The sequence below is a fragment of the Gobio gobio genome (assembly GCF_949357685.1).
Source record: "Gobio gobio genome assembly, chromosome: 2".
In the NCBI taxonomy this organism is placed as follows: domain Eukaryota; kingdom Metazoa; phylum Chordata; class Actinopteri; order Cypriniformes; family Gobionidae; genus Gobio; species Gobio gobio.
In genome coordinates, this window is record NC_137098.1 from 23247413 (window position 1) to 23263098 (window position 15686).

General features: G+C 37.6%; 1 protein-coding gene across 2 annotated transcripts in view; it reads left to right on the forward strand.

Annotated features, from left to right (window-relative positions):
* Nucleotides 1–15686, forward strand: part of dennd4c (DENN/MADD domain containing 4C) — a 159541-nt gene that overhangs the window by 53282 nt on the left and 90573 nt on the right. The gene's annotated exons all lie outside the window — the stretch shown is intronic.

The window sequence follows — 15686 nt, forward strand, 5'->3', positions numbered from 1 at the left end:
CATGGATTAAAATCCTGTAGCGCACGCAAGGTCCCCCTGCTCAAGCCAGCGCATGTCCAGGCCCGTCTGAAGTTTGCCAATGACCATCTGGATGATCAAGAGGAGGAATGGGAGAAGGTCATGTGGTCTGATGAGACAAAAATAGAGCTTTTTGGTCTAAACTCCACTCGCCGTGTTTGGAGGAAGAAGAAGGATGAGTACAACCCCAAGAACACCATCCCAACCGTGAAGCATGAAGGTGGAAACATCATTCTTTGGGGATGCTGTTCTGCAAAGGGGACAGGATGACTGCACCGTATTGAGGGGAGAATGGATGGGGCCATGTATCGCGAGATCTTGGCCAACAACCTCCTTCCCTCAGTAAGAGCATTGAAGATGGGTCGTGGCTGGGTCTTCCAGCATGACAACGACCCGAAACACATAGCCAGGGCAACTAAGGAGTGCCTCCGTAAGAAGCATCTCAAGGTCCTGGAGTGGCCTAGCCAGTCTCCAGACCTGAAACCAATAGAACATCTTTGGAGTAGGGATGGGTCGCGATTTTCAAATATTCGATTAGTTATTTAATTATAGAATATTGAATAGTATGTGCGATTATCGTCCAAAAAAAATCCCCATGTTGTCGGTGCTGATGTGATGCTGACGCGTTCATGTAACCAGAGGCGCTGCCAATAACGCACCTAAAAGCTGCCAGTCAGCTCACAGGGTGTTTTATACTGGACACGTTTGCTGTGGTCCGAGTCTGATTGTTCCCTCCGCCTCCGCAGTGTTGGTTTGGTTTCACACTCAACTTGAACCCTGGTGTGTTTGGGTTCATCTTACGTCATCACAAACGTGCAAACGGGCGTGATAGAAAACAGAACGCGGGTCAATATATTGGGCTTTTTTCAATTAATTTGGTGCTATTATGTGCAGCTGATGACACTTGGGTTTACCGTATGTGTGTCGCTTGAAGGCGGCTTTGCTGCTTGCAAACAGACTCTTTTGAGGAGACGGTGAATTGCCATTCATTTGCTGCCCTGATTGCACTCCATGCGCGAATACACTGCAGGCTCGCTCTCGCGATCGTATCTCAGGTAAATCATCAACACCATCATCTCTTACGTGTATGTTATTGAACTAATGACATTGTAATCGGCTAAAATGCATGCGCTGGTTACTTTCTTCCAGAACAAGTGTGCACCCGAGTGTTGTTTGCACATTCACGTGAATCGTGGCACAGCTCCGAGAGCAACCGAACTCCGGTTGTGTGTTCTCGGGTTCGGTACCTCAGTGCACACCAAGCTCTGTAGGTAAGCTTTCACATTAGCAATTTTTCATGCTAACCGTGCCCCATTCCGAATTAAAATGCCAGAGTAAAAATGCCCTGAGACAACAGAAGAATAACACATCGTCTCACGCGCACGCTGTAGACTTGTGGCATTTATCAGGTAACTTGGGACGATGTCACATTACAGTCATATGTTTCAGCATGTTACAATAAATATATGGCTTGAGTTGATATAGCCTATTCCCTAATGAATTAAACAGTTTGTTATCATACAGATTGAGAGTGTGGATAGTCTCTCTCCCTCTCTCTTTCTGTTTATGTGTGTAGCCTTTACACGCGTGCATGCGGGGGAGGAGTTGCGATTTTCGAATAAAAATCGAATAATTCCCAGCAATCTTCGAATATAACTTTTGCTTGAAATGCCCATCCCTACTTTGGAGGGAGCTGAAAGTCCGTATTGCCCAGCGACAGCCCCGAAACCTGAAGGATCTGGAGAAGGTCTGTATGGAGGAGTGGGCCAAAATCCCTGCTGCGGTGTGTGCAAACCTGGTCAAGAACTACAGGAAACGTATGATCTCTGTAATTGCAAACAAAGGTTTTTAAGTGGGCAAACCTGAAAAATTGGCAGTGTATCAAATACTTGTTCTCCCCACTGTATATCTAACTGGCTGCTGTTCAAGAATTCATGAGATGAATACTTACCATATCAAAGTTCAAATCACAGTCTTCAGCAATCACAGTATTTGTCGCAAAAACAAGATTTTTGACAAAATTGTGCAACCTGATGTGAAGTTTACAGTTTCAGTATTGGATAGGAGCAATACAGGAACTTTTTTATCTGGTTTCATAATGGTTGTCCACTGAAGCATTACGTTTAACCTCAGGATGCTCAGGGTGTTCTGTACCTGTAATTAGGGCTCTGTAAGATACTGCTACATTGCAGGTAACCATGTAACGTCTCATTAGTGAGGTAATTTGAGTTGCTCTTGGATTAGAGATTATAGATTTAGTAAACCCCCTTGAGCAATGCTTCCTAAACTTTCGAGGACTGTGCACCTTGTCTTTTTCAAGGTGATAATTTCACACACTTCCACGAGTCAGTCACATTTTTTAAATAGTTAGAAAATAGACAAATTTTCTTCATAAATAATACTGACATTTTAAGTAATATAAATAGATTGCTTAGATGGGGCTCATAACATTTTGAAAAAAAAAAACCACTTTTACTCGCAGTTGTTAGGGTATTCTAGATACCTGCTAGTTGGAGTTAGGTTAGGTTGGATATTTTGGTTCACTTGTTAAGGTTTGGGGTTTTAGGGGTGAGTCTTAGTACAGTAAGCGCAAATAAAACAGTGGCTTGTTTACAACCATGTCAAGATACATTATTGTTCCCTCCACAGTTTGGTAAGTAGTTCACATAATTTTTACTTAGTCTCAGCTAGGGATGGGCAACAGTGATCGAGTACTCGAGTACTCGAACGTGACAGCGACGATCGATCATGAAAACGATGATCGCCCTGACTTTAAAAAATATATTTGTCTATTTTTCTGATTGGTTATTGCGGCATTTTTGGCGGTAACTGAGGTTTGATTGGTTAGCGCTAGACAGCACACCTACCTTCCAGACCGGCGAAATAAAGTGAAACTGAAGCGCACACTGCAGTGATGCCTGGAATCACTGTGATCATGAAATACAGTTAAGTGCAAGATGTGCAGCCCTAAAATGTCATATACATCACATTATAATGAAAACAGGATTGTAATAGAATGTTGTAAATTATCTGTGCTTTAGTTCCCTGTGTATCAGCTGTTAAAGGAAATACACAAGCGCGGTGAAGTTCATGTGCGCATCCGCGTCCTTTTCTGCAGATGCAAGTAGTAAGATTATTTTTATGTTGTCTATATCTGATTAATCTCATATGGACACGTTTGGTTGAGTTTAATAACCAGCTAGGAAAGCGCTGCCATTACCAACTGGTGTTCATTCTCTTCAGCTTCAGCTCACATGCAATGCCCGACATTATCGACTCCGGGTTATTTGAGACGGTTATATTCTTTTTAGATAGGCTATTTCTCTTTCAAAAGCATTGATGATATTAATGCAGCAACGTTATTTCGTTCTCATATTTTTTTAACATTAGACCTATGTTTTATTATGCTCATTATGCCTTCGAAAACGCGCAGTGATGTTTGTAATCACTTTGATCAGGAAAAATAAAATTAAGTGCAAGATGTGCAGAGCCAATCTGTCATGTACATAACATTATAATGAGAACACAATTGTAATAGTGTTGTAAATTATCTGTGCTTTAGTTGCCTGTGTATCGGCATTATTTTTAAAGGAAGAGTGGATTCAAAATGTTTAAAAACTAGCACGGCCAAGTTCACATGCGCATTCGCGTCCTTTTGTGCTGATGCAAGTACACTGATTAATCTAATATAGGGTGCGTTTGGTCGAGTTTATTAACCAGCTTGCAAAGCTATGTAGGGTGCTGTTTATTCACAGTTTCAGTTCAATTACAATATGATTGATTGGGTTGTTTGAGACGGTTATTTTGTTTTTAGATGTTTCTTTTAAAAAAAACATTTATGTATCATAATCTAGCAGTTATTTTTTCTAGTCATATGTTCATATTTTCATAGACATGTGATGTTTGTATTTGTCAACATTAATTTTCGTAACACTCTTAAAATAGTTTCATATCTCCATGAAGGAGACGCCCCGCCCCCCACACAAGCCCCGCCCCCAATTACTCGAGTACTCGTTTTTGAGACCTATCGATGATCGAAATGAGAAATTGACAAAAATTCCCATCCCTAGTCTCAGCCTCATTGACAGCAGTGCAGGTTGGCACTACTCACTGTATGTGTATTATGCTAGTCACAGCAGGACTGAACTTATGTTTGGCAGATGGCAGTGCCTACTGTACCATGCACTCAGTCTTTTCTATGCATATTCATATGATCCCAGAACAAGGCAACTCACTTTGTAAAACTGCTGCTTGTTGGTACAAGTTTGTTTATTTTGTCACGGGTCTTGGGTAGTGTTAGACCGATATATCGGCCGGCCGATATATCGGGCCGATTTTTGCGATTTTTACGTGTATCGGCATCGGCAGATACAAGGCTGCTGCGTTTTTTTCCCTGCATTATTTAAAGAACGGGGGTCCACAGGCTCTCCCTCCCTCGCGCATATTAATCAAAATCAATTGAGAATTGACACGATGGTAAAAGGTCGAAAGACTGAAGTTTCACGTGGAGCATTGGGAGATTTCTTTCTGAATTACCGCTGGTTTTGCTCTACAAGAGATTAAGTGAAGTGCACCTACACTATAAAAAATGCTGGGTTAAAAATAACCCAAGTTGGGTTGAAAATGGATTAACTCATCAATTGGGTTGTTTTAACCCAGCAATTGGGTTGTTTTAAGCAAACATTTAACCCAACCACTGTGTCAAAACAACCCAATTGCTGGGTTAGTCCATATTCAACCCAACTTGGGTTATTTTTAACCCAGCATTTTTTAGAGTGTAACCATTAAATGACTAGGTTGTAAATTAAGTATAGTACAGTCAGTGTGCACTTTATTTTGCTGCTTGCTTGTTGATACTGTGTGCAATAGTGTAATTATTTTATTTATGCTTAAATATTTACAATTCACAACTCTTTTTTTTCTTGTTCTACCTCACCTGTTTTTACTATTTGTTAATAGTAAACAAATAGTATTATTAGCCTATAGCCTATAAGCCTATAAGCAAATAGGCTATTTGCTTAAATAATGTTTTTTTTAGTTCAATAAATGTTCCTTTTTTAAATTGTAAATTTTAAATTGTTATCATCATGATCATTGTGTCATTTTTATGTTGTAAATTGAGGGAGCAAAAGCAGTATCGGCTCCAAATATCGGCTCAAGAAAATCGGCAGCCCGTATCGGTCATCGGCTAAGGCTGATGAAAAAAAAAATCGGCATCGGCACTAAACAATCCATATCGGTCGATCCGTAGTCTTGGGTTCAGGTTTACTTAAAAAAATAGCTAAACCCTCTTTTTGTCTTTTGTTCTTTCTTTCTTACTTTTAGGCCAATAACCCTTTTCCAACTTTTTACTGAAAAATGTACTAAATGAAAATCTTCACTTGACTGTAAAAAGCCAGACATGAAGGGAGTAATGAACTGATAAATATTTTCCTTGATGTTTTACACAAGAAGTTATTTTACTATAAAAGCAGAGCTGCCAACTCTCATGCATTGGCCGACACGCATTTGACTGGTTTCACACTCCACACCCCCGATTTCTCACGCTTAAGTGTCAATCCGGACGGTCAAATGCCTGAAAGATGCGAATTTAGGCCTATCTGTTGAGCCACTCGTGATCGACTAGTTATGCTTTTGGTAATAGGGTTTAAGATAAATGTGCAAATAAATACGTTGTAGTGTGACCAAAAGCTACATTCCGTTTTGGGTTCTGACGAGAACGAACCTGTAATGAGCGAAGCGGTGCGGTGTGACGCTCAGATCAATAATCGTGCGCTCCACTCAATCGCTCACGGCCCAAGCGAACGCTCCACTCATGAACTGTGCGCTCACGGGTAAAACAGCGTTCACTCAAATCCCGTTCTGACATGAAATTTCTCTGTACGTGTTGTAGCCATTAAACAATGTATTTTGTTTCATATTTATGTTTAAATATTATTGTGCTATTTTTTAATTTCATCTAGGCTATTATGAAAAGTGCAAAGGTGCATAATATATGTCAAAGACATAGGGTCAGAAATTATTTTGACCACTTCATGAAGTTTTGTTTTGTAGAAAGCCTTTCTTTAAAGTGCATTTCATTTTGTAAAAATTTTATCTTAATTTTAATCAATGTTTCAATAGCTTGGATTTAATAAATAAGAAGCAAATAGGCTATAGCAGACAATAATCGTGACGGAGGCACAGGAGCGATCGCATTGCCCATGAACTGGAGCGCGTCAAATAAATGAACCAAAACTCAGCAGGCTACTTGCCTCACAGGCATGAGAAATATGTGTATAGAAAGCTTGAAATGTCCATTTTTAAATGAAACAATTAGAAACGAAAATAAATAGTCAAGCAAAGCACACTGTTCACACGAGCAGTTCATGGCTGGCGTCTTAGAGCATTTCTGTTCAGAAGGCTGTGCTTCATCACTGCATGTGCTGTGAGTTTAACCTGTATCTTTAGACTAATCCTGACTCTTGAGTATTTAATTTAAGTTGCATACATTTTGTTCTTGCACAGATGTTAAATTTGTAGCCATTTTGCACTTTGACAGGCAGTTTGAGATAGGCTTTATTTGAGTATAGTGTGTATTGGATAGTTTACAAAATCAAATGATTCTGACAGTTTTTGCCATTGAAATAACTGGGAAAAAAGTGTCCCAATAACCCTGAATTCACCCCATACTATTTGAAATCATAATTGCATTGCATTATGTTGCTTGAAACCCCAAATATTATAACATTCTTCATTAACAATTATTCAGTTATTTGTAACAATGTCATTGTAAAGAAAAAAGAAAAGTAGTTTCAATGTAGCTAGCTACTTTTTGATAGTAACTTGTAATGTAGCTATTTTTTCAAAAGGGTAGCTTGAATGTAACTTAACTACTTTAACTTACAAGTAGCTTGACATAAAAAAAAAAAAAAAAACAATACTACCCCATTCAAATGCTGATGCAGATAGAATGTTTTCTGTGTTGAACCACTGATGTGTGTGTGTGTGTATGTACAGGTGCTGGTCATATAATTAGAATATCATCAAAAACTTGATTTATTTCACTAATTCCATTCAAAAAGTGAAACTTGTATATTATATTCATTCATTACACACAGACTGATATATTTCAAATGTTTATTTCTTTTAATTTTGATGATTATAACTGACAACTAAGGAAAATCTCAAATTCAGTATCTCAGAAAATTAGAATATTGTGAAAAGGTTAAATATTGAAGACACCTGGTGCCACACTCTAATCAGCTAATTAACTAAAAACACCTGCAAAGGCCTTTAAATGGTCTTTCAGTCTAGTTCTGTAGGCTACACAATCATGGGGAATACTGCTGACTTGACAGTTGTCCTAAAGACGACCATTGACTAGGGCTGTCACTTTACGTTCGAAAATCGATTGCACAATCGATCGGACCAACCAACACAAGTTTCGAAAACGAAAATAGGGAATCGATTTTAACCAAACATGTACACTATTATTTTTGAACGAATTAAACAAATAAAAAAGTTATTAACAGGTATTATTAATATGTTGAAATATGTTTTTAAAACTTGCATGTGTTCATATTGTGACAATGCTGTGTGCGTAGAAAAGAATTAGCGCTATTTCCTCCAGAAGGGAGAGCAGCTTTCTCATTCCTCTCAGCGCCGCTCGCTCAACCCGAAATGCCCTTAGGGGCTACGAAAGAGTGAATGACGTCGAAAGCGACCTCTTACAGGAGATGTTGATTTATGAAAAGGAACCACCTTTGCCAGCTGACAGCGACCCGCTTTTGTGGTGGAAGATTGGCAGTTCGAAATACCCCCACCTTGCGCAACTGGCAATGAAGTACCTGAGTGTCCCTGGAACATCAGTGCGGTCGGAGCGCGTCTTCTCAACAGCTGGGCATATAGTGAATAAAAAACGCTCTGCTCTGGACCCCGAAAATGTTGATAGACTTGTTTTCCTGTCCAATAATTTGTAATAGAGCCTTATTTGCACGTTTCATCAGTAACGCCCGCATAGCTTAAATGTCGGTTACGGTCAATTAAAAAAACACATGGCCTGTTCGCAAGCTAAGTTCATTCAAAGTTTCATTTTGAACGGTTGAATAATTACGTTAAGTTATTATCCACACGAACTTCACATTCAGTGTAGGCTAGTAAATAAGCTTTTTTTAAGCTTTATTATCAACCTCTTTTCATGGGCTACAATTTTTATTTTTTTTGTGGAATTTATAATCGTAAACACAGCCATGTTAAAGCCTGTAGCTAATGTTTTTCTTTGACGTTATGGCAGTCCACTCTGCTTAATGTTTTTTTTCCCAGAATGTTGCACTCCTGTTTGTCATTGTGCACAAAATAAATCAACAGAAATATTGCTGACTTGTGCGTCTCAAGCGCCCTCTTTACTTTCATCCTAATGCCCGTTAGTTGTCCGTGGATTGGTGTAGGCTATATTAAGCGTTGAAAATGAAAACGTCATTTAAAATCGATTTTAGAATCGATTCAATGAACACTTGTGTCTCAAAAATCGAACAGGATTTTTTTTCAAAAGTGACAGCCCTACCATTGACACCTTGCACAAGGAGGGCAAGACACAAAAGGTCATTGCAAAAGAGGCTGGCTGTTCACAGAGCTCTGTCCAAGCACATTAATACAGAGGCGAAAGGAAGGAAAAGATGTGGTAGAAAAAAGTGTACAAGCAATAGGGATAACTGCACCCTGGAGAGGATTGTGAAACAAAACCCATTCAAAAATGTGGGGGAGATTCACAAAGAGTGGACTGCAGCTGGAGTCAGTGCTTCAAGAACCACTACGCACAGACGTATGCAATACATGGGTTTCAGCTGTAGCATTCTTTGTGTCATGCCACTCTTGAACAACAGACCGCGTCAGAAGCATCTCGCCTGGGCTAAAGACAAAAAGGAATGGACTGCTGCTGAGTGGTCCAAAGTTATGTTCTCTGATGAAAGTAAATTTTGCATTTTCTTTGGAAATCAGGGTCCCAGAGTCTGGAGGAAGAGAGGAGAGGCACACAATCCACGTTGCTTGAGGTCCAGTGTAAAGTTTCCACAGTCAGTGATGGTTTGGGGTGCCATGTCATCTGCTGGTGTTGGTCCACTGTGTTTTCTGAGGTCCAAGGTCAACGCAGCCGTATACCAGGAAGTTTTAGAGCACTTCATCCTTCCTGCTGCTGACCAACTTTATGGAGATGCAGATTTCAATTTCCAACAGGACTTGGCATCTGCACACAGTGCCAAAGCAACCCGTACCTGGTTTAAGGACCATGGTATCCCTGTTCTTAATTGGCCAGCAAACTCGCCTGACCTTAATCCCATAGAAAATAAATGGGGTATTGTGAAGAGGAAGATGCGATATGCCAGACCCAACAATGCAGAAGAGCTGAAGGCCACTATCAGAGCAACCTGGGCTCTCATAACACCTGAGCAGTGCCACAGAATGATCAACTCCATGCCACGCCGCATTGCTGCAGTAATTCAGGCACAACTAAGTATTGAGTGCTGTACATGCTCATACTTTTCATGTTCATACGTTTCAGTTGGCCAAGATTTCTAAAAATCCTTTCTTTTTTATTGGTCTTAAGTAATATTCTAATTTTCTAAGATACTGAATTTGGGATTTTCCTTAGTTGTCAGTTATAATCATCAAAATTAAAAGAAATAAACGTTTGAAATATATCAGTCATTTATCAGTCTGTGTGTAATGAATGAATATAATATACAAGTTTCACTTTTTGAATGGAATTAGTGAAATAAATCAACTTTTTGATGATATCATATATAATATAATGGGGGGGGGGGGGTTAAAGAGGAATATCTGAAGAACAAATAATGTTGAAACTAGAAATGTATCTTGTGTTTTTCAATCAACACAATTGCTTAGAACATACCTGTCTGAGTGCCATAAATATTCTTTTTCCAAAGTTCCTCAAAGCCTATAACTCAAAAAGTATTCCCTTTATCTCAAGGTCTGGTCCTAGAGCATAAACACAAAGTGGAACAAACTTTCTATCTCATACACACACACGCGCACACACACACACACACACACACACACATACATACATGTGTGTGACTGCAACAGAGAGCATTTTTATTGAAGTTGGCAAATAATATCAACGAAACTGGCATACATCTGAAAAATTTCCATACATAAATTAAGGACTAATACTAGAGCACAAATGCAACATGGAACAAGCATGTTCACCTACACACACACAGGTGTCAGGGGCATTTTTTTTTATTTTGGCAAATAAAATCAGACATAAATGCACAACAGTGTGAAGGGGTATACATAACAAACCACACACACACACACACACACACACACACACACACACACACACACACACACACAGAAAAAGAGGGAAATGGCAGATAAAAGAAAGATGAACGTTTTATTGTTCTGTGAACTCTTCACTACTGTTTATTGGTGCTGTTGTTTTGTTTTGTATTGTGTTGGTCTTATTGAGCCTACTTTTTAAAATTCATCTCTTCTAAAAAAATATATAATTTGTGATAAATAATTTTCTGAAATAAATAGCATGTGATTACAGTCATGTCTTTTAGTGGTGACTTGTAACATTTCTGCAAATGTATGTATAATAATTATAATAATTAGCAAAAGCAAACAATTCAAAATATATCAGACAACAACAAAAATAAATATAAAAATACAGATTTTGAATGCATTTTAGAATGTTTAAATATATATCCACAATATATATATATATATATATATATATATATATATATATATATATATATATATATATATATATATATATATATATATATATATATATATATATATATATATATTAGTGCTGGGAATCGATTAAAAAAAAAAACAAATTAATAAAAAAAATTTCTGTAATTAATCGCAAGTTTTTAATATTTTTTATATTTTGATATTGTAATAATTTCAGTTACTCTCCAAATTAATGTAGAAACTATTTAAAGACAGTATATTTTAAATATGTGTTGTAATCTTTTTATGAATGAAGGCCAGTATCACTGATACTAATGTCTCTATGAAAACTTAATGACGTTACATTACAGTTTAACTGAAAGCTCCCAATTTCAACATTTATTAGGCTTTAAAGGCCTTTTTTTATTAGGCCTGGCCTTCCCTGTTAGACATATACAAAAATGTGACAGTTATCAAACACCTTTCTTAACTGCATAAATAATTAATGAAATGTAGATTAATCATCATTAAAGCTACAATTTTCTCTGTTCCCGTTGTTCTTCGATGAACATTAATGACAGGCATCATCAGTGCTCCTGTCACTTTAAGAACAGCCGCTGACAAACATGACACGGATCTGACGCGATGTCCCGCGCATCTCATTTCCTCACAACTCTTTTAAGTTCATTTAAGACGTAACTAATTTAAGACTCCTAATATGAGAATAGTCAAATTTCTTTGTGTTGTTGTTATTGTTTGTTCAAGAGCAAAAGAGAACTCGATGTGAGCAGGAGACTGACACGAGTCTGTCTGTGTGTGTGTGTGTGTGTGTGTGTGTGTGTGTGTGTGTGTGTGTGTGTGTGTGTGTGTGTGTGTGTGTGTGTGTGTGTGTGTGTGTGTGTGTGTGTGTGTGTGTGTGTGTGTGTGTGTGTGTGTGTGTGTGTGTGTGTGTGTGTGTGTCAGAGTGTCCCTCCCTCGATTAGCTGACATGACACCAGAGCTGACCCCTCTTGATGAGAGACTGGTGGCAATTATTGGGGAATCCCTATTAATCCCTATCCCTATTATCTACGTGGAAATGGGAAATAGTTCAGTGCAAAAGTAATTTCTTGCAGCTTTCTGAATGGTTGAGACATACGTCATATGTTATTTTATCGAAAATAAAACAAACTAAAGGCATTTGCATGAATACCATGATTCCGTAGCTGATGAAGAAATTTTTACTATGAAAACAACTTTCCCCAGTGGACAATTAATACATCTATCTATCTATTTATCTATATATCTCCCTAATTATCTATCTATCTGTCTATCTAATTGCATCTATATCTGCTCCGCCAGACGGACACATTGACGAGAATATCAGTTTTGTACATTATTTCGTTCTGTTTACCATATTAGGCTATTTATGAGGATGAATTGCATAACATGCCAATATTGTTGCATGTTATTTTTTTTTGCATTTCTGTTTTAATTTTCGTTTGATTTTGTTTGTTTTACACTGCAGATCGATCAAACGGGTGTTCGTGTAGGCTGTTAATTGTAATACTTGCTTTGTGAAGTCTTCAAGTTATTTATGAGAGGCAGTATGTGTCCCCTTTCCCCCACCCGTGGCAGACACACTCTGGCGATGGAGCGCTAGACGCTTTTTTGCCTCGACTTTGATGTCCGACCATTTCTTTTTTTTTTCGGCCACGGTCCGAGGTTGTGAGGCTACAGCATTTACGGCGTCTGCAACCTTTTGCACCTCAAGTGCCTTTTTGGCATTAGTAATGCCCACACTGTGCCCTCCAAAAAATATTTTTCTCCTCTTTTCCACCTCGCCAACGATAACTTCTACTTCACATTGAATGAAGTTACGTTTTTTTTATTTCCTCTCTGTATTTGCCATGATTTCGCAATCGATGAATATTAACTTGTGGGCGTTTCACGGACTATTTATGGGCAACTATGGGCGTGACATGAAGCCGCAAAAGCTGCGCTACATTTAGAATTGATTGTGATTTATTAAGGGAAAACTGCGTAGGATGTGCGTGCGCACGGTTTTATAAATCCGAATATTTCTGTGCGTACGCACGTCCTATGTTTCATCCGTACGCCACTTCTGACGCAAATCCTACGCAAAGTTTTATAAATGAGGCCCCAGGTCTATAAGCATGTTGTGCATTAGCAAGAAATCCATTTATACTAAAATAATGTAAAATTTGCTTAAAAGTAATCTTCTCTAAAATCTTACTTAAAATAGGAAGTATACTAATTGGCCTACAGTTAGAACCTGAAAAGTCAATTTTCCCTTTTTTACGTAATGGTATAATTTTAGAGTCTTTCCAAATATTTGGATATACACCACTATGCAAACATCTATTAAAAATATGGCATATTGGTTGAGAGAGCTGACTAGCTACCATTTTTAGCAATTTACCATCTAAATGATCAACTCCACAAGGTTTATCATCTGGAATTGAGAGCAACATCTGCTCTACTGTCTTTTGATCAACAGGGCTGAAATTAAAGCTACATATTTTATCTGTCATCATTTTACCAATAGGATTACACACTAATTTTAAATCATTGCCAAACATTCTAGATCGTAAATTACTCACTTTGTTATTAAAAAAAGTATTAAAATAATTAGCTATATCTAAAGGTTTAGTAATAAACTGTCCATCATTTTCCACACAACCTTGAAAGTTATTTGTCTTCCTACACATTATTTAATTTAGTACTTTCCATGTTTTGTTACTGTCGCCAGCTGCACACCTTATTTTATGATTATAGTATTCCCTCTTTTTAATGTAATTTAATTTTGTAATTTTGTATCTCTTAACTTACAATAAAATTGTTTATTACAATGACTTCTTGATTTATGTGCTATCTCCTTTGCCTTGTCTCTTTGAAGCATTAAAGACCTCAAATCATCATCAAGCCAGGGAGCATTTTTAACTTTAACTGACTTTTTCCTAAGTGGGGCATGTTTATTAATTATCTTAATTATTATATCCATAAAAGTATTCAGAGCAATATTAACGTCCCCTTTACTTTTTTGTTTGGCATTGGAAACCTTAGGTGTGGCAATTAGACAAAATACCAGCTTCCCTGGGGTAGTTGTGGGGGGCTCAACAAAAAAAAATTATGCTCTATGCAGATGATATTTTGCTTTTTGTTACAGATCCAACTAATTCACTTCCAGCACTGCTTAGTATGATACATAATTTCTTAAAATTGTCTGGGTACAAAATCAATTGGTCCAAGTCAGAGGCTCTACCCCTGACTGCTTACTGTCCAAAATCATTGTTTCAGACCTGCACATTTAAATGGCCTGACAAGGGCATTGTATATATAGGAATTACCTTTCCCCATCAGTTTAAGGATATTGTTAAAGTCAATCTGTGACCCCTATTGGAAAAAAAATCAGCTGATACAGCTAGATGGGCACCCCTTTTTCTTTCCCTTTGGGGCAAACTCAATGTATTCGAAACCTTGAATGCGGCTAGAGAAACTTCAGCTGCCAGTTAAGAGAGGAGGATTAGGTCTTCCCAAGTTATCTCTGTATCACTATGCATTTGGTTTGAGACACCTGGGACAATGGATGTTACCTCCAGAGCGAGCTCCCCCGTGGCTAGTTATGGAAAAATCCGATGGCCGCTTATACCTTTTGAGTCCATATTGATAACAAAACTATCACTACCAGTGCGTAATCATCCAATTATTTCCCATCTTCAAACAGTTGGTAAGAAGAACAGACTTTTTTTAAGCCCATCATCTGCTATTTTGGCCAATCCAAAGTTGTTAATAGGTGGAACACCTGTGTTATGGAAGAAATGGATAGATAAAAATATAAATATTCTGCAAGATCTTTATGAGGATGATGCTTTAATATCTTTTGAAAGACTTTAAGCAAAATTTCACCTTGTCTAACGATCAGTTCTGGAGATATCTACAGATGAGACATATGCCCACAAGTATCTTTAACTCCCATTATGCTCCCAGGGGTAAAAACTCTTTCAAGATGATCCAGAAGATTGTGGGTATTGGTCATGAGGCATCTAAATATTATTCCTTACTTATTAGTCAGATGGGCCAAAATATTAGTTCTGCGGTTAAGATAATTTGGGAAAAATATTTGGGAAGCACATTTGAAGATGAAGAGTGGGGGAGGATCACTGGAAATTTAAAATTGATCTCCAGACTCCAGAGGTATTAGAACACGTCTCATACAATTAAAAATATTACACAGATTCTATTGGACACCCAGAAGGCTGTTTAGAGCTGGTTTTAAGGATAATCCTGAATGTTGGCGATGCCAGAGAGAGGAGGGCAACCTATTTCATGTTTTATGGCAATGCCCAGAAGTCCAGTTTTTTTTGGAGGGAGGTGCACAATTATATTTTAAAGATATCACAGACCCAGTATGATCTCTGTCCCAGTTTATATATTATTGGTGACCCTCTGCCTTTAAGTCATGTAAAAAAAAAATGTTATCAGAATGGATACAGAGCTGTATCATGCTGGGCAGACGTGTGATTTTAAAAAGCTGTAAAAGCTTCTTTTTTTTTTTTTTTTTTTTTTTGTTACAATTTATTACCTGTTTTGTTATATGTATGTGTTTGTGGATTGTTTATATATTCAATACTTGATTGTTTATTCCACATCTGTCTGCAAATAAGAAAACCAATAAAGTACAAATCGTAAAAAAAGAATTAGAATCTAGAAGAATGTTAAGATATCTTGAATACTTTTAGTTACAGGCATGACAACTTTAGAAAAAGAATATTTATAGTACTCAGACAGGTATGTTCTATACAATTGTGTTGATAGAAAAACCACGAGATACATTTCTAGTTTCAACATTATTTGTCGTTCAGATATTCCTCTTTAAAAGGAAAAAAAAACACACGAAGTGCTTTTCCCCATTTTTTAACTGTCACCGTTGGCATATAATGCAACAAAGATTGCTAAAATCAACAGATTTTACTAAT